The sequence below is a fragment of the Cervus canadensis genome, chromosome 17 (assembly GCF_019320065.1).
Source record: "Cervus canadensis isolate Bull #8, Minnesota chromosome 17, ASM1932006v1, whole genome shotgun sequence".
In the NCBI taxonomy this organism is placed as follows: Eukaryota; Metazoa; Chordata; class Mammalia; order Artiodactyla; family Cervidae; genus Cervus; species Cervus canadensis.
In genome coordinates, this window is record NC_057402.1 from 17,967,406 (window position 1) to 17,988,643 (window position 21,238).

Below are 21,238 nucleotides of genomic sequence, written 5' to 3' on the forward strand. Positions count from 1 at the left end.
AATTATACTTAAGATTAAACTTTTTAGCATAACCCCAAAATCTGTCTATAATTTGAGGTCTCTCTGAACACAGTTTCTCTCTCCATTTTCTCTGTTCACTTCATTTTGATCACAATCACAGTCTGCCTTTTAACACTTGGAGATCATTTCATTCTAAAGGAATATGCTCTTGCTCTTCTTTCAATTTATAGTCTTTCTCATCAGTAAGGTCATAGAACTCAAATTTCACCTCAGCAGAGAACTTCCCTGATACCAGCCTCAGTCACTCTCTACATTTTCCCATTTTATTCTCTGTTGGTAGCATATCAAATTCCTAACTTATTTCACTTCTTGGTTTAGCATATTTATTCACTGCCTTCCTCTTTTGAGTGTGAACTCTCTGAAGGCAGAGGCTCAATTTTCTTAGTTTTTTATTCCAAGTATATAGATCAGTGCCTGGCCTACTGTTACCTGACTCAGTGATTTAACAACAATTACATGTCACAAACCTCATACGTCTTACTCTAGAATTTTTACTTATATTTGACCTGTCTTTACCTCTAGGAATATCAAAGAAATGACATGACTTAATATGCTACACTAAAATTTTACATGGAAAGATTTCAATCACCCATGTTCAGATAATTTATACCATTTTTTCACTGCTCTACATATCTCCTAATTGATATATAACAAAACATTACCAACAATACTAAAGAGTCACCTGTTCATTTATACAGACATTCATTCCTTCAGTTTAGTGTGTTACCTGAATCCATATGCTGAAGTCCTAATTCCCAGTACCTCAGAATGTGACTATCTCTGGAGACAGGGTCATTAAAGAGGTAACTAAGTTAAAATGAGGTCATTAGAGGATCATTGATAGCGTGTGACTGGTGTCCTTAGAAGGAGAAGAGATTGGGACATATACACACATGTGATGACATGGGGAGGAGAAAATGGCCATCTATAAGTCAAGGAGAGAGTCGTCAGAAGAAGCCAACCTCTGACTTCTAGCCTCCAAACTTGTGAGAAAATAAACGACTTCTGTCGTTCAAGTCAGCCAGTCTATGGTACTCAATTCCGCTCTCGTAAGCTAATTGACAGCTGAAAATAGCAATAGGTAACACAGTATGCTTTGCTCAGTAGCATCAGAGGCTCAATTATACCTTTTGAAATTAACAACAACAAAAATGTTAAGATTCATACAATTTAGTATTTGCATATGTATTTTTATTCTTTCTAAAGGATGATGTATTCTAGTACCATTTCCCAGGTTCAGATAAATACATTTATGGAGAAATGAAATGAATTACCTGTACTACTCCTACCTGCTAGAAGACGTGGCAAACTAATGCATCTTTTCCCTCCACTTCAAATTCTTTGTGTGAGTGTAAATGTCAAAATTTAATCTTGTTCTTTCATTTATCTTTCTGTATTACAGCTAACTAATTCTTAAAAGTATTTTTTTTTTAAAGCTCACATCATAGATTTTCTCAGAGAACATCTCAAAAGCACAGCTCAAAAGTGTTCTACTCTTGAGATTTGGTCTTTACCACAGAATTCTGCAGGATTAGAGAACTACCATCTCAAGTCAGCCAAGCGACTCTGAACTATTGTGACATAACTTGAACACTCATTAGAAAGTCCCACTAAGGAAGTTCAAGCTGGTTCTGGTTGTTAAGGATTCACAAGAGTGCTATGATAGCAAGAAATCTACACAATTTGCTCTTTTAATAAGCCAAATGCAGAACATATTTGTTGTCTTCATGTCTAAATAAATGAAACAATATTTATATATAACCTTATCTTTTTCCAACTGCAACTTAATATATGCCTGTTTTATATATAAAAAGTACAGCTTAAAAAATTAAAATAATTTATAGGGCCAGTATCACTTTTGTAAGATCTGGGGGTATATTCCTCTAGCCACTGCATACTAAAATCACCTCTACCCCCACTTTATCTGTCTCTCTTATTCTTAATGGGATTTATACTGTGGACACGCTGATTTGAGTCTCTGAAGGACACAGCACATTCTAATATGTATGTATGGCAATGTACTTTAACTTAGCCATGACTGATATAATTTAAGAGGTTTTCCTTTTATGTTTTATAAATATTCTTCTATAAATCCATGTATTTTTATAAAATTTCAATTATTTCCATACGGGATGTTACTCAGTTTGGATTTTCTGAACCAAAAAGCTTGTTAATTTCAAATTTTATACATACTGTCACGTTGTCCTTAGGACAGTCTAATCAATTTATTCTCCAACAAAGAGTTCATATAAATTCTCATTTGCTCATAGATTTGCTGCCACCAGGTCACATGTTTAATTGCTAATGAACTTGGTTATATCATCACATTCATTGACTTTGACAGTTTCACCTATTATAGATCACCTAATCACTGCTGGTTTTTTCTATATTGTCTTGTTTGTATTTATACTGTGGGTATATTAAACCTTTGACTCATCTGCATTGCAAATTTCTTTTATCACTATATAATTTTCTAACCTTGCTTTTGTTTCTATCAAAAAGAAAAAAATGATTTTTCCATAATGAAACCTTTTAGTATTTTTCTTAATGACTCTTGCCTTTGAGCCCTACAAAAATAAAATTTATTCACATTTTATAGTATTTTAATAGTTTTATTTTTTAATAATTATTAATTAAATAATTAATTTAATTATTTTATTATTTTTATTATTATATTATATATATTATATTGTTATATTTTTATTATTTAATTATTAAATAATTGATTTAAAATAAATAATATTATTTTTAGTAATAATTTTAATAGTTATATATTAAACATTTGGAGCTTATTTTGATCTGTTGTGATAAGGAAATATGTTACCTTAAGTATTATCTCTATATTATTTACTAAATAATCATTTTTTTCTCCATATTGTAAAAATTATAGCCTAAAAGGCAAACTGCCATTACTTACTTGGGTTCATTTTTCTAATAACTTTTTATTCTCATTGAATTCCTTGTCAATTTTGTCACCAATATTTTAACTACATGTTAGAAATTGACAAGGTAAGTTTTGTATTATTATTATTCTTTACCATAAGTTTCCTGATGTAGTCCTTCAATGGAAAGGTTTATTCTCAAATAAAATTGGGAATTACTTGGTCATGTTCCAAACTAAGGATTCCATTGTGTTGAGAGTGCAAAGTTAATGGATTCTAATAAATGCATAAAATATTTTGAGAGAAATGACATCTTTACAATACTGATATATCTCATTCAAGGGACTTATAAGGCAATTTATTTGTGTCTTCAGTCTCCCTCATGAAGTCTTACAGTTTTATAAGTTCCTATACATGCCTTGTTAAGCTTATTCTTGGGTTACCAAGCTTCTGTTACTTGGGTATACTACTTTTCTATTACTTGTGATAACACAAGCATTTAATTTTCAACTGGCAGTGCTGATTTTTAAAAGTAGGCCACTGAATCAATACATGTTTATCTTATGACCAGGTACACTGATAAATCTCTAGCATTTCTAGTATATTTATGATTTTCAGATTTCTGGAATTTCTAGACTAACTTAAGATTTTATCCTCAAAAAGAATAAACTTAGAGAAATATGTTACCTGTACTTAAATGCCTAAATGGTTCTCATTTGAAAGAGATATAGTCCTTTTGAATACCTCCAACAAGGCAGAGACTCCTCTAATATGTAGAAGTAGCAAGACTGTTGTTTGGGTCTTAAAATACGGAAAAAAAACTTTTCAACGAGCTCTCCAACAATGTAATTATATAAAAACAACTGCTAAGTGTCATTGAGAGTTTTCTTCCAGGCACGGTGCCACACGTTCCGTGCATCGTCTCTTTTAATCCCCTCAACCACACTGTGAGGTAAGTATTATTACTAGCTTCATTTTACAGTCAAAGAATCTGAAGCATAAACAAAGCCAAGCTCTCTGAGCTAGCAAAGGTAGAACAGATATACCCAGCTGGACTGAGGCATAGCAAAAGCTCTTAACCACTACACCGTAGTTACCTTGCTGCCTGTCGTTGTTCTAAACGATCTAGACAGATGTTCCAGAATACCATAAAAAAGAAATAATGCTTTGATTTGGAATGGCAAATATGATCCCTGAAATTTCTTCCCATTTCATTTTTAAGATTCTCTTATCTTGTATTCTTTGTGGAAGATAAACCCATGCCTTCAGCCAAGATTCTCCCAGGATTCTAGCATCCATCTGTTCTGGTCCTCAAAGTCTGGGAATTAAACTATCAAATAATAGAGTGCCTGAAAGTTACAGGAAGCAAGGGAAGGATATAAAACACATACCAATGGCAACATCCTTACACATTCTGCTGAGGACAGTTCTTGTTCCCCCTTGCATCACAGGTTTCAAAATGTATCCTTGACTTTAACCTCAGCCAATGCACACACATTCACTCACACTGTCTACCCCATCCTGCCATAGTATGTGGCATATCATTTACGACATGTAATGAACTGGTGGCATCCTGTATATGAGTTATTTTATAGACTATCATCATACATATTATCTATTATATAAAACAACCTATACTTTAAAGATTATTATGTTAACAGAAGCATTAAAAAGCAGATTCAAAAAAACTATTTTTCTGGTTACATGATAGATTTAAAGAGTGAGTGAAAGCAAAATAAATGGTCTTCATCCTTTCTACATGCATTAGGATAAAGACATGTTATTTAAAAGAGATTCAACAACCAATTGATAAGACCTGGAATCTGCCTGGATGCGTGTTTCTAGATACATATGACTTTAAGTACACTATAAATCTGAAACGTGTATGTGAAATGTCTGAAGCATCAAATTGTTTACGATCATTTTATCGGACTTTTAGGATCTCAGAGCATCTGTTCCTTCTAAAACCCTCAGAGATTTGCAAAAATAAAACAGCCAGCTGAATAGCATCCAAAATAAAACACCACTTTTGTTCTCAACAGTGACTTCAAGAGGGAAAAGTATTCTAATTACTTCTCACTTCAATTTTCTACATTAGTAATTTATTTTTAAGTCACCACCTATAAAATTGACTAAATAACAGCAACCTATTAAATAGGACAATCTGCCAAACTGTGTACTGGCTACAGTGATTCTGAGAAGGAAGAGATTAGTTTTGGTGTATTCAGTGGAGAATTCACTGGAGACTGTAAAGATTAGGAGGGCAAGTGTTTCAGGCTCAGGAAAAAACCCAAGTACAAATAGAGAGAGAGAAATACGGCCTCCTATGTAGGGAAAGATGAGACTAACAGAGAAGCTAAAACAGAGGATTAAAGAATATATTGGAGTAATAGTAAATAAACTTCAGCAGGAAGAGTGTGCATGTGTGAGAGTGTGTGTGTGTGTGAGAGAGAGAGAGAGTGTGAGTGTATGTCCCAGTGCAAAGGCAGAGACTGTGCCCAGGGAAGACAGTTCATAGAGGGCCATAAAATAACTTATTGAATTTATTCTTTCTTTGGTGCATACAAGTAATCTATTAAAGATAGAAGCAGGATCTTGGAATCTATGTGATGATGCAAAGATAGCTGATTTTCAAACATATTAGAACATTCAGAAACTAACATACATAATTTCTAAGTAGGTTCCGGAAGGTGTTCTAGTTTCAAAAATATACTCCTGAAAAGAAACAGATTCTAAAATATTTTCCCCTCAGTATTCTCACAGGATATTCCATAGATCAAAATATATAGGTTTAACTGCTCTAATATGTATTCATATTCCACTGGTTTCAATCGTTTAGTCTCTGTTTCAGAAATTTATTTACTGAAAATGTTCTGGAAAATATAATAAAATCAAGAATGTTTTTAAATTCACAGTGATACCTTTTTCTCTTGCTTTATTTTATGAAGAAATCACATATCCATACCTGTGTAATCATAAATTAGCCTACCAACAAAACATCTATGGAGTTAAAAATACATATGATTTTCCTAAGCACTAGACTCTGTTCCTGAATTATAAATTGGTCAAGGTATGTTTTTAATATTGTGTTTAGTGTGACTGTCTCACATTGATTATTTACGTAAGACTCTCAATCCATTTTTATTACTTTTGCTAAAATATATGGTATAAATTATGACAATGAAGTATAAAGTAACAGCATACAGGTATAACAAGTTATTTGCATTTAAATTAATTTAATCCAGCTAATTATGTTTCTCTAATATTTACTTAGCTTTCAAAACACCTGAGACATTGTATGGACAATTCTGTATACATTGTACATCTGCAACAAAACAAGTACAAGATACGAATAACCTTCCACATATTGTACACGTACAACAGGACATGTTCCTCCTTGTTTACTCCAGAATTCAAGATTCCAAAAAAGAGAAATACAAAAGATGGTTTCTAAGTTGCAAGTCCACTGTCTATCAGTACACGCTGTCAGTCACTGTGTGATCCACATCATCAGGAATGCAGATGTGGGAGAGGGGGCTAACGTCCTGGAATCTATGCCAGTTCTTCACTATATTCCATCTATTGCCAGACAACCTCTTTTGACCTTAGAATGGGAGAAAATAAATATCAACAAGGAAGCACTTGCCTTAGCCAATAGCTTTGATCAACACATTACCTCAATCTGCATAAAAACTTTCAAAGCACTGTCAACTATTCACATATGCTATCTCATCTATTTCTGTAACATCTATTGAGCTAGAGGAAGACAAATGTTATCATAATTTTCCAAATGGAAAATGTGAAGTGCAAAGGGATGATACAGTAAGTCCAAGGAAAACCAGAATTCAGGTTATAACACAAAAAGCCCTTCATTCCAAAATCTATTTCTTTCACATGGTTACTAGCCAGGTGTACTCTGAGGAAGCAGGGATGATTCAATAGGCATATTTATTTCAACACATTGTTGCAGAACAGAAGAGTTACAAGAAGGATGATGTGTAATCTGCTTTTATACTGAATATAACACTTGTGATGTTTTTCTAAGGTTATAAACAAATTCAAATCGTAAGGTTTTTACATGTGTTGTCCACAATTAAAATTATTTTGCATCTCTGCTGCTACTAAGTCGCTTCAGTTGTGTCCGACTCTGTGTGACCCCATAGACGGCAGCCCACCAGGCTCCCCCGAGCCTGGGATTCTCCAGGCAAGAACACTGGAGTGGGTTGCCATTGCCTTCTCCAATGCGTGAAAGTGAAAAGTGAAAATGAAGTCACTCAGTCGCGTCCGACTCTTTGTGACCCCATGGACTGTAGCCTACCAGGCTCCTCTGTCCATGGGATTTTCCAGGCAAGGGTACTGGAGTAGGTTGCCATCTATTAAGCTATAAATCAATAAAAATCAACACATGAAAAGCATCTATTGTTGGTAATAAAACATGCTTTAGGGTCAATTTCAGTAACTCCAAGGTACTGCAGAAATACACTTCCAGTGATCAATACACATTTTTCCTGCTCAAGAGGCTTTTATGCTGATGCACTCCTTTCAGCAAGGGAAAATATGTTGCACAATGAAAACAAAGGGAAACTGGTTGATTTATGTGACTACAGTAATGTTTCCAATCTTCAACATCTGATGTTTCAGGGCAGCACAATTATCCTCTGCCTTTCAAAATCTTTTAAATCTAAATCCTGAAGCCATTATCAAACCACAAAGAACCAGGTGACTATCTGATCTGGGGCACTGCAGATCTAATAATCATTTCTTAGGCAGTGCATCTGTGGAATTTGAGCAGCAATTTTGGGTTGAATTTTATGTTATCCTTCCAAGCAAAGTAAAAATATCCGCGTAAAAAATGCTTTAAAAGCCAGGTCAGGTTGAAAATATTAATGGTTATATGAAATGAGAAAATAGTAAATTGTATTAACAGCATAATTTGGGAACCATTGAAAAATAATTAACATAAAATGGTTAAAATTTTTAATGGAAATGAACCAAAACATTACCATTCCCAATCAATCAAGTAATCAAAAATAGTACCAGTCATACCTTCTTAATGATGATGAAAATCAAATATCAATTTACTTCTTTCACACAGTATTTTGAAATCCACAATCAAATGCATTCCCCTTCTCTAGAGTACTCTAAAATAACATTTGAATGTATAGTTAATATTTCATATGACCCATCCAATGTCCTTTACAGACCTTCAGAATAATGTTTTAGGTGTCCACCAAAGAGATCATCCTGTCTCCAGGAATGATCATATCTGTCTCAAGTTTCTATGCTGTGGTTTTACATTAGGAGGGGAATATCGGCTGACAGTTCATATAATTTGCACTTATGAGACAGTGAATATTTTTTTATTCTTTGCCTATTCAGTCACCCTCTATCTTTGAAAAATATAAAGTTCTTTGTGTTATTTCTTCAAATATTCATCCTTGAAATTCTAACATCAGGGGATTCAGCGATGGTTCCTAAGGTAATGCCCTGTATATTCTATTTAGACCTGAGATTTTTCTTCTTTTACTGATACAAGCAACTGAAGATAAAAATAGGTCATTTAGATAGAGAATCCTAGAAGTATGTAAGACAGATGCGTGAAATCTTGAAATATGAGACAAAGGAGAATGAAATTTGAGGAAGAAACTTCTCAAATAATCTTTAACTTGATATTATTTGTCTGTTACCAATGGTAGGTGCTTTGACAATACAGAAAGTTCAGACTTATTTCATTATTATACCCAAATACAGGTTAATCAGTGGCTTTGATATATAAATTTATTTTAAAAAATTAAATGACCTATTTTTGTGTATGCTGAGGGCATTTAATTTTTCATGAATGCTCCACATGACTCCATCTCCACACTGTCTTAATCTTTCCTGTGTGTTACCCCTTCAAAGACATAAACACAAGTAAAGTGTGATATAATAAAGGTCATGATGGAAACAATTAAAGGGTGAAAAATGTACACTCACTTTGCTTATCTAAAAGCAGAGGTTTTCTTTTACTGTAGAACTGCATAAAAGTATAATCCTTTGAGGTCTTAAAATTTTGAAAGTATTATGAGTTTCTAACAATAACTTATCCTCACTTGGTTTGGCATTTAAAAAAAGCATGTCTTTATATTAACAGCCTAAGGCAAATGCAAACTGGCACTCCAATATACCCCAGCCTGTAAGACTATATTTAGAAAGCTTACTTGGGAGTCTTGGGGTCTTCAGAGTGATAATAAAACACAGTTTCACCTCTGACATTTTCATTACCTAGGGTTACTTTTCACCTGTGATCCAGAAGATATGGCACCCAATTAAAGAATGTGCTACATACTGTTAAGTGTGGCAGTTTTTACCATAAAACCAGTTATGCGGTAGTAATTTCTTGATATATTAATAGTAGCCAGTATTAGACATTACGACATTGGGAAAGAAGTACGTCAAGGATGTATATTGTTAATCTGTTTATTTAATTTATATGCAGAGTACATCACGCGAAATGCTGAGCTAGATGATGCACAAGATTGCTGAGAGAAATATCAATAACCTGAGATATGCAGATGACACCACCCTAATAGCAGAAAGTGAAGAGGAACTAAAGAGCCTGTTGCTGAAAGTAAAAGAGGAGAGTGAAAAAGCTGGCTTAAAACTCAACATTCAAAAAGTGAAGATCATGGCATCTGGTCCCATCTCTTCATGGGAAGCAGTGGAAACAGTGACAGATTTTATTTTCTTGGGCTTCAAAATCACTATGGACGGTAACTGCAGCCACGAAATTCAAAGATGTTTGCTCCTTGAAAGGAAAGCTATGACAAACCTAGATAGTACATTAAAAAGCAAAAACAGAGACAGCACTTTACCGACAAAGGTCCATCTAGTAAATGCCATGATTTTTCCAATGGTCATGGACGGACGTGAGAGGTGGCCCATAAAGAAGGCTGAAAGAAAGTGAAAGCTGTTCAGTCGTGTCTGACTTTTTGCAACCCCATGGACTATACAGTCTATGGAATTCTCCTGGTCAGAACGCTGCAGTGGGTAGCTGTTCCCTTCTCCAGGGAATCTTCCCAATCCAGGTCTCCCACATTGCAGGTGGATTCTTTAGCAGCTGAGCCACCAGGGAAGCCCAAAAGAAGGCTGAGCACCGAAAAACTGATGCTTTTGAACTACAGTGTTGGAGAAGACTCTTGAGAATCCCTTAGACAGCAAGGAGATCAAACTAGTCAACCAAAAGGAAATCAACCCTGAATATTCATTGGAAGAATTGAAGCTGAAACTGAAGCTCCAATATTTTGGCCACCTGATGAAAAGAACTGACTCATGGAAAAGACCCTGATGATGGGAAAGATTGAATGCAGGAGGAGAAGGGGATGACAGAGGATGAAATGGTTGGATGGCATCACCAACTCAATGGACATGAGTCTGGGCATGCTCTGAGAGATCGCGAAGGACAAGGAGGCCTGGCATGCTACAGTCTGTGGGATCACGAAGATTCGGACACAACAGAGCAACTGAACAACAACAAAAGCTATATTAATTTTAAAACTGACTTTCAAAAATTGAGATTTGTTAGAATTATATCTTTTAAGAACCAAGATGTCTCATAGAATATTAAATTTTAGTAGGAGAATTGATATATGACACGAGAAGAACTGCAAACCAGAAGTTGGTAAGTCAGATTTTTTTTTGTCTTTTTTACATTTAGTAAGAACGAGCAATTTGAATATTACATGATATGGAGAGAGTCAATTCCTAGGTAGGTTGATAAGAAGTCCAGGTTTCCTGAGGAGGAGAAAGGGGTCCTGGGGTGTCAAGGAGAAAAGGACAAATGTTCTTTTACACATTGTTTTCTCTTAATCAATATAACAATAAGTCTTGCTAGAGGACATGTTTCTCCTTAACAAGAACTTTCTGACTAATCTTGTCATCTTAAAACATATCATGGGAGTGGGTCTGGTTCAGTTCAGTTGCTCAGTTGTGTCTGACTCCTTGCAACCCCATGAACCACAGCACACCAGGCCTCCCTGTCCATCACCAACTGCCAGAGTCTACCCAAACTCATGTCTATTGAGTCAGGGATGCCATCCAACCATCTCATCCTCTGTCAGTTCCTTCTCCTCTTGCCCTCAATCTTTCCCAGCATCAGGGTCTTTTCAAATGAGTGAGCTCTTCGCATGAAGTGGCCAAAGTATTGGAGTTTCAGCTTCAACATCAGTCCTTCCAATGAACACCCAGGACTGATCTCCTTTAGGATGGACTGGTTGGATCTCCTTGCAGTCCAAGGACTCTCAAGAGTCTTCTCAAACACCACAGTTCAAAAGCATCAATTCTTCGGCACTCAGCTTTCTTCACAGTCCAACTCTCACATCCATACATGACTACTGGAAAAACCATAGCCTTGACTAGACAGACCTTTGTTGACTAAGTAATGTCTATGCTTTTTAATATGCTGTCTAGGTTGGTCATAGCTTTCCTTCCGAGGAGTAAGCGTCTTTTAATTTCATGGCTGCAATCACCATCTGCAGTGTATAATGTATATTATGGGGGTGGGTCTGGTAACATCTTTCTATTGTTCCTTCTAATCTTGTTAATTTAAGATGTATGTTGTGGGAGTGGGTCTGAAAAAAGTATATAAGTCCTCGATAAGACTAGCTGGGGGGCACTCTCCATCCCCCTTATGATATCTATGTCAGAAGCTTTCTCTGTCCCTTTTCATACTTTAATAAAACTCTGCTACACAAAAGCTCTTGAGTGATCAAGCCTGGTCCCTGGTCCTGAAGCTAAATCTTCTTCGGAGATCACTAATCCAACATCATTCCGTAAGCTATCAATATGTTGTTCAAAGTCTATTTTTTCTTCACTAAATGGCTTTCATCATTCAATCCATCAAGGATACATTTAAGCAAAAATGTGGATGGCTGTCTTACATTAATTTCTGGCAATGGGAGCCCCCTGAGAGTGTAGAGTTCATGACTAAAGAAATACAGATACCCTCACTGCATTCTAATGAACATTTGACAGCTCATGGTCAGGGCAACCTTGATTACTAACTCCCTACCATTTTAATTAGGAGGAACAACTTGTATCTAGTGTAACCTGAACACAGAATAGCATTTATGAAGTACTCACTATTTAAGGCCAGAAATTCGAAATGTCCAAAGTCCTCAGGGTTACCTTATTACTGTGAGCTGAGTAAAGATATCAGGGTCTTATTATCCATGTGTGGATAGACTATCCTCACTTTATGGCAGAATCTATTTAGGATGTCAGAGCCACCCTGTGGGTAAAGCCAGTCTAGTCACAAAGAGCCACAGCAAAGAGGGTGTGGTATAGATACCATAGGCAAAAACTGGTCTGAAAATAAGAGAAGGTTTTAATCTTCAATCTAAGGGAATAAAGAGAGAACAGAATTTGGATTTGAACCAAAATCTGGAAAGATTCCCTAAGGCAAATGTATGTTTGAGAAAGAAACCTTTTTGGGTACTCACAGTGGAGACTCACAGTTGCAGACTCAAGGTGCTAAACTGGCTTGGCAATTTGACCCCATTCAGAAGTCCTAAATCATTAAACGTACTTGAAGAATTAGACATTTTAACTTAAATTTCTGTTGCATGTATTAATTTTTAAAACTGAACTCAAAACTTGACATATGAGTATTTCAGTTCTTTGGCTTGTAAAGTTTCACATAAATTACATATATATATATAATTATATTATACACATATATAATATATATATTAACTGATAAAGAGCCCTGCACATATGCAAGTTTTATATTTTTCCTTTAATTTAGAGAATCAAAATTAAAAATGATGAAAGTGACAATGTACCCCAATTCCACAGCTTAAAATAAATCAGATCACCTTGATCCAATTTAAACTGTGAGTCTTTAATATAATTTATGAAAATTAAGACACTAAAGAAATATTGTACATTCTAATAGTGCTTGGTTTTGAAAGATGTATCTGAGTCAATGATCAGAATTTAATATGGTTTTTGATCTTTCAAATGTAATTTATTGGAAAGCAATGGGTTCTAATTTCACTGAAAAAGAAATTAGTTTGAGTCCTAAAGTCATAAAAATATTAACACTGTGCCCTTCCGTACTCGCAATTTTGGAGCAACTTGTAACTTTTGTGAACGGCTTCTCAAAGGGAGTACAGTAATACATTTGTCAGATTATATACCACATTTAGGGCTTCCCTGCTGGCTCAAGTGATAAAGAATCTGCCTGCAATGCAGGAGACCTGGGTTCAATCCCTGGCTTTGGGAAGATCCCCTGGAGGAGGGCCTGGCAACGCACTCAAGTATCCTTGCTGGAGAATCCCCATGGACAGAGAAGTCTAGTGGGCCACAGTCCATGGGGTCACATAGAGTCAGACATGACTGAATGACTAAGCACAGCACAGCACATACCACAGTTAACAGTAATTCAATGGAGTCTTCACCCAGTATAAGTTAGGAAGGTGAAATAAAAACACCTCACTTCCAAACATTGCTCAATATACCAAAAAGAATCAAAGCTAAAAATGATAAAAATGACAATGTACCCCAACCCCACAGCTTAAAAGGAATCAGATTACCTTGATCCAATTTAAACAGTGGGTCTTTAATTATATACTGGAACATATAGTTCTTAGAGTCTGTCTATAAAATACATTCTAGTTACTCACACCCTAGAAGAAAGTTTCATATTCCAATACCTCAGGAATTATATCTATACAACTGGTTCTTCATCAGTTCAGTTCAGTCACTTGGTCGTGTCCTCTGCAACCCCACAGACTGTAGCATGCCAGGCTGTTTCACAGAGAATCACAAAATTATCCTTTAGCTCACACTTACATGATTCCAGTATTTCTACTCTCGATATACAAATGATCTCATACCTGACCAAACAGCACTTTCTTTGTATTAAGCTAATGGTGTTTATGGTTTCTTCAATGCCAAGAGACTCCACAGCGAGAAACTGTATTAAACAGAGGGGTATTTCTGTATGGGTCCATCACTGGAAGAACGATTCAACTTAGTGACACTTTTTTGGTACTATTAAAAAGAAGAGTATGATTTCTAATCTAGGAGGAGATGCTAAAAGATCTACTTTCAGAAAAGTGAGAAGCACTAGTGATTCATACAGATCTATAACTGAGTGAGTATAATGGAGCTCATTATAGTCAGTGCCCTTCACACAATGGACCTAGTTTTGTTTAGCTTTATTGAGAATCATTACAATGTAATCCTAAGTTTATTTTATAATAACTGGAATAAAAATATCCAGTGACATTAAAGAAGAGTGAAAGCTAATGGGGATAACTGAATTTAGAGGCAAGCCAAACCAATAGAAGCAAATTATACAATAATAGTTAAGTAGACTGATAATTCTGAAGTACACTGGAGAAGATTATATTATTTCCTATTTTTTTCACATTCTTCTCCCAAGGAAAAGATGTAATTTAGTCACACTAATTGGCATCTACACAATAACAGCTGTTCATTTGGATTGCCAGGTGTAAGACAGGAAAAAAAATTCACTACACACACACACACACACACACACACACACACACATGGGCTTCACTGACGGCTCAGCAGTAAAGAATCCACCTGTAATGCAGGATACACAGGAGATGCTGGTTTGATCCCTGAGTTGGGAAATGAAATGGCAACCTGGAAAAAGAAATGGCAACCCACTCCAGTATTCTTGCTGGTAAAATACCACTGAGTAGAAGCTTGGTGGGCTACAGTTCTTAGGTTCACAAAGAGTTGGACACAACTGAATGGACTAAGCTCAACAACAACCCACATACACACACACGTCTATCAGGAAATGAGGCTTAAGTCATTATGTTAAGAGTCATTATTTTATGTCATTTCAATAGTTCTCATTTTATGAATTTAAAAAAAATTTTTAACTATAAAAGGCAACATTTACATAACTGCAAAACATTTTTGTCTGCTGTTTTTAAAAATATAAGTGAATAAAGGAATATCTTAACATACACCCAAGACAGTACCACACAAATACCATAGTTACAATGATTTTTATGGAACTGGACCTAATCCTAAAGCAAGAATGCAGAATGAACCCACACTGACGTCAAGTCTGTTTGCAACTGATGTCAGTGGAATTTTTCACTAAATCACCCTGGCCCACGCTAAACCAGAGTCTAAAAATGATACTTCACTGATTATTTAAGTGTAATCAAACCTATTTAAAAGTATCTACAGCATTTTAAAGTAAAAAGAAATCAATACACACTAAATATGAAAAAATTAAGAAAATAAACAACATCTCCAAAGTAGCACAATCATCTATAATCAAGTCATGATATTAAGTACAAATGAAATTGAAAAAATTAAGCAAAGTTATTAGCTAGGATTAATTTCCACAGTAATTTATTAGATATAGATAGACTTCAGTTACACTATTTTACATATATTACAATAATACATCCTTTGTCTTATTTACCTAATTTAACCCAAAAACATACACAATATGAACATAATAATAAAGGCCATTTATTGTGTTTTATTATGTGGCAGACATTGTGCATAAAAGTGTCTTGAAAACAAGCCTGAAATCTTGGGATTATTAGCTTCAGTTTATATTATAAATATAGCAAAAGAGTTCCAGAAAAATATCTATTTCTGCTTTATTGACTACACCAAAGCCTTTGACTGTGTGGATCACAACAAACCGTGGAAATTTCTTCAAGACATAGGAATACCAGACCACCTTACCTGCCTCCTGAGAAATCTGTATGCAGGTCACGAAGCAACAGTTAGAACTGGACATGGAACAACAGACTGGTTCCAAATCAGGAAAGGAGTATGTCAAGGCTGTATATTGTCTTCCTGCTTATTTAACTTATATGCAGAGTACATCATGAGAAACGCTGGGTTGGATGAAGCACAAGCTGGAATCAAGATTGCCAGGAGAAATATCAATAACCTCAGATATGCAGATAACACCACCCTTATGGCGGAAAGCAAAAAACTAAAGAGTCTCTTGATAAAAGTGAAAGAGGAGAGGGGAAAAGATGGCTTAAAACTCAGCATTCAGAAAACTAAGATCATGGCACCTGTTCCCATCACTTCATGGCAAATAGATGGGGAAACAATGGAAACAGTGAGAAACTTTATTTTGGGGGGCTCTAAAATCACTGCAGATGGTGACTGCAGCCATGAAATTTAAAGATGCTTGCTCCTTGGAAGAAAAGTTATGACCAACCTAGGCAGCATATTAAAAAGCAGAGACATTACTTTGCCAACAATGGTTCGTCTAGTCAAAGCTATGGTTTTTCCAGTAGTCGTGTATGAATGTGAGAGTTGGATTATAAAGAAAGCTGAGCACTGAAGAACTGATGCTTTTGAACTGTGGTATTGGGGAAGGCTCTTGAGAGTCCCTTGGACTTCAAGGAGATCCAACCAGTCCATCCTAAAGAAAATCAGTTCTGAACATTCATTGGAAGGACTGATGCTGAAGCTGAAACTCCAATACTTTGGCCACCTGATGCGAAGAGCTGACTCACTAGAAAAGACCCTGATGCTGGGAAAGATTGAAGGTGGGAGAAGAAGGGTTCAACAGAGGATGAGATGGTTGCATGGCATCACTGACTCAATGGACATGAGTTTGAATAAGCCCAGGGAGTTGGTGATGGACAGGAAAGCCTGGTGTGCTGCAGTCCATGGGGTCGCAGAGTCAAGACATGACTTAGCGACTAAACTGAACTAAATAGATAAGACATTATAGTTCAGAGAGGCTACTTTAATTGCCCAATGAACAGAATTTGAAACCAAATCTGAGTACAAATACCACAGTCTGTCAAATATCAAATGAGAAAAGTTTGGTAAACTGAGTTTAAATGCATGATTTTCCCATTTAAAGTCTATCAGGTTATGAAAGCAATATCCTAGTCATCTAAGTATAGGAATTTTAAAATAATTAAACAAAATCAACATATTTTCTTAAAAGAGATGCAGATAAATATTATACAAACTGGAGAAGACTCTTGGACAGCTGTCCAAGAGAGAGAGTCCCTTGAACAGCAAAGAGATTAAATAAGTCAACCCTGAATATTCGCTGGAAGGACTGACACTGAATCTGAAGCCCCAATACTTTGGCCACTTGATGCAAAGAGTTGTCTCATTAGAAAAGACTCTGATGCTGGGAAAGACTTGAAGGCATGAGGAGAAGGGGACAACAGAGGATGAGATAGTTGGATGGCATCATCAACTCAATGGATATGAATTTCAGCAAATTTCCCTGGTGGCTCAGATGGTAAAGAATCTGCCTGCAATTCAGGAGACCTGGGTCAAGAAGATCCCTTGGTCAAGAAGATCTCCTGGAGGAGGAAATGGCCACCCACTCCAGTATTCTTCCCTTGGAAGTCCCATGAATGGAGGAGCCTGGCGTGCTGCAGCCCATGAGGTTGCAAAGCGTCGGACACAGCTGAGACACGAACACTTTCACAAACTCTGGGAGACAGTGAAGGACAGTGCAGCCCACAGTCCATGGGGTCTCCAAGGGTTGAACATGACTGAGTGGCTGAACAATAACACTATTACCATTCCGATATGTTTATTCCCTGTTGTACTGTTTCTTCTCTAAATACACAGGGAGATAGACATAATATTTTCTTATAATTCAACTGCTTCTAAGTACTTCACACGTAAAAATGTAACAACAATAATACCTACATTTCCTAGGGCTATTAAGAGGTTTAAATATGGATAATGGAAGTAAAGGGCTTAATAAAGTATGTGACACAAGATTAAAAAAAAAGTAATGGGAGCTTTAAAGATCAAGAAAGATTTTTCAACCTTCTTCAAATTTTTTCTCTGTGATTTCTTATCCTTTTACAAATACTTATTTATTTTACAAAACAGATATGGAGAAGGGCCCTGCAGGGTTCCTGGACACAAAAGCCTTTCTGTGTCTTATTTCTTCCATTACAGGAAATAGGCTTCATTCAGCCTCCAGGACCTTCCTCCAGTTCCAATGGGCAGATTCAAGCAGTTGGTAATTAGCGAAGGGAGGAGATGCAAGACCAGGGAGAAACAAATAGGCAAGAGAAACAATAGTGTGATACTGGGGCAAGGTCTTGGTTCCCCCTCAAGAAATACAAACAGCTGTTGAGGGAAATTACCTGACTGCCTTGAGGAGAAGGTCCTCACAAGGAACTGGCGAAGGGCCAAGGCCGCCAGGCATGTCTCGATGTTTTGCCCTGGGAAACATTTTCTGCACCTTCTAGCTGGTCTTTACACAAGTTTAGAGCACAAACAGACCCCATGGACACTCCATAGCCTTTAGCTATTTTCAGACAGCTGCCCACGCCCCTCCCCATCTCCTCCTACAAGATAAACACATCTGTGAGCCCATCCTGAGGGAACTGGGAGGGGAGAAAGGAGGGAGGAGGGAGCCTCCCCAGCACAGACAATCAGAGACTTGGCCTTGACTTGGGTTGTTAAGATAGGACAGCCTCCCTTCTCCTGCTGGTGGGAACAATGACCCAGGGGAGCTCAAGCATGACTGCATGAGAATAACAAGCTTGCCTTGAGGAAAACAGATTGTCTTTTGATCCTGAGAAAATAGAGTCTATGTGTCTCATGAACTTTGTAAACTTGCAGTTACCAACTGTGTAGGTGCTCAAGCTCTATCTGTGTAACCTTGATTTTTGTAAGCTATTTCCTTGCTCTCGTATATTAAACGACTCGCTGTATAGAAGTAAAGTTTTGTCAGTCTTCCATAGAGGCTGTCTGTGTCCTTTTTTCAGAGTCTACTCCGCCGAGCCTTTCACAACAGCAATATCTTTGAGCTGTTTTGCAGATACGGAAACCCCCACCAGATGGAAGAAGCTAACTGTTCATGATGGTATGCTGTCCACAAGCAAGTAGACCCCAGACCCTCCGGAACCAGAAGGTTGATGCTGTGGACTTCAACCTACATCACCATCAACCAATCAGAAGGATTTCCATGAGCTAATCGCACCCTCTTTGAATTATTACTATAAAACTTCTTACTACCATCTGGGGCGGTGGGGGAGGGGGTACGCGGAACATACAGTTTTGTGGGCATTAGCCCACTGTGGTCCCCTTTGCCTACCAAAGCAGTAAAGCTATTCTTTTCTACTTTACCCAAAACTTGTCTCCAAGATTTAATTTGATTTGGGGGTACAGAGGCTGGATTCGGCTTCAAAATTAATCCACATTAATCTAGTCACTTCCTACACCAATACCATGGTTCAGTCCTCCAACAAATCTTGATGGATAAAGACTTTTGGACTCCCGAGCTTTCCCTCCATGTCCTTTCAGTCTATTCAAAGGCAGCAACCAGAGTGATCCTTTATAATATTAGTCATTTCCAGTAATGTGTGCTCAAAACCCTCCCTGGCTTTTTATGTGAAAGTCCAAGTCCTTAGGCTGTCTCTGGACTTACTTCTCTCTCACCATTTTAGAGACTCTCCAGCTCACTCACTCCTCTTTAGCTACAAGATCCTCTTGACTATTTTGTAAACACATGGAGCCTGCTGCTGCCTCCAGAGTTCTTGAATTCACTCCCCTTTACTATCTTTTACTGGATAGCTTCATGACTTATTCCCCCCTCCCCACCCTGCCTGCCTCATTCTTGTCTCTCTGAAAATGTGCCCTCATCTGGAAGGACATATTCCTGATCATCCTCTGTAAAACAGCAGCCTTCTTTTCCTATTCCACACTTATAAGGCATTTTCAGTCTTTACCTTCATAGCACTTATCATCATCTAGTATTTTATATTTTTGTTTATTTACTTATTGGCAAACACTTCTGCCTAATAAATAAGCTTGTGATCATAGGGATTTTACATTTTTTATTCATTGTGCCCTTGACGGATGCCTGGCAGATTAATTTATTTTACAAAACAGATAATAAATCAGAAGAGGTTTCTTATAGTTACAGAGTTCTCAAATGGGTTCTGAAGTATAAGTTGAATTTGAACAGTCAGAAGTGATAGAAGAGCAAGTATTCCAGGAAAGATAAGCTGAAGGAAATACAGACTAGGGGAAAAAAAGTAATAGAGTCTGCACAAGCCAAATAATTCAGTTTTATTGTTGAATGAAGCATGAATGGAGGAACAGTTATAGTTGAGACTAGAGGGTGGATCTCATTGGGATTTGGAGGGCTAGGAACATCAGAGAACAAATTTGAATTTAATAAGCTATGGGGGACTTCTAGATGTTTTTGATTAGGGAAACTGCATGATGGAAGCTCATTAAGAAGATTTAGCTTGTCAGGATATAGTATGGATTAAAAGAGGAAAGTCAGTAACTACAGAGTTCAGAGCTTTCTATGAGCCATTCCAACCTAACTCACTCCAACATTTGATAAGTCAAAAAAGACTTCCAGATTCTAATTTGTCTTCCAGTTAATGCCAATGAATTAAGAGTATTAAGTCATAAATATATATATATGCAGATATATTAGTAGTATCAAACATCAAAGGAAAAATACCAAGAAAATTCAGTTTATATGATTAATATAAATACATTTTTAAACAACAAAAGAAAATCTGAGACATGCATGTACAATGATTGAACTAAGGGTATATCTTATATGAATAAGATATCCTGCTATCAAAGAAAATTATCTTTTTCCACTTATGTCCTCTCAAAAGTGTATGATGTAAATACTCTCAAAGAAATAAGACTCTTATCACTGTTTTATTACTGTATATATGAATTAGTAGCAAATAAACAATAACTATACTATGTAGCATACACCATGAAATTAGAATTTCTAGTTTCTAAGAATATAATATGGACTCATTAAACAAATAGGAAGAATATAATCCAAGAAAGCAATCCATTCATGTGTTTCTCAAAAGTAGCCTTCAGAAACTCCTAGAAAGGATCAATAATTCAAATTATAATTTTGAAATGATAAATATTTACAAGTTATTGAATTTATATGATCTAAGAGCCAATAAGGAATTACAATTATATATTCAAAAGAAGCCATTGCTTTAAACTGATCTAACTCAGAAAAATTTTTAATTTTATTCAACATGTGTATATAGGTCATTTCTAGTTCTCTCCAGTATTTCTTTACTGAGAAAAGGTCTTCAAATATTACTCTACAGTAAATCTCTAGTTTAATAGCGACAAGCTCAGGAAAAAAATCTCTGAGAAAACCACTGCATTCTTTTGTGCCACCACTGCCTTTACACGTAAGTGAGTAAATTATTCTAAATAATTTTAATAATTTAATAAATAAATTCAGTAATTTCAAACACTTTCTAGATATTTGGATTACAAAAAGTAAAAATATGTTAAATATATCAAAGGCATTAAAGTCTGTCTAGTATATGTGA

The 21,238-nt window shown here is 36.2% G+C and overlaps 1 protein-coding gene across 4 annotated transcripts in view; it reads right to left on the reverse strand.

Annotated features, from left to right (window-relative positions):
• The window catches only part of LRFN5 (leucine rich repeat and fibronectin type III domain containing 5), a 291,605-nt gene that overhangs the window by 242,094 nt on the left and 28,273 nt on the right, over positions 1 to 21,238 (reverse strand). The window contains exon 1 of one of the 4 annotated variants that reach the window (XM_043434353.1): positions 18,041 to 18,276. The exons of the other annotated variants lie outside the window; for them this stretch is intronic. The gene's annotated coding sequence lies outside the window, so the exon portion shown is untranslated. Of the gene's footprint in view, positions 1 to 18,040; positions 18,277 to 21,238 lie in introns of those variants that run through there. 4 annotated transcript variants of the gene reach the window in all.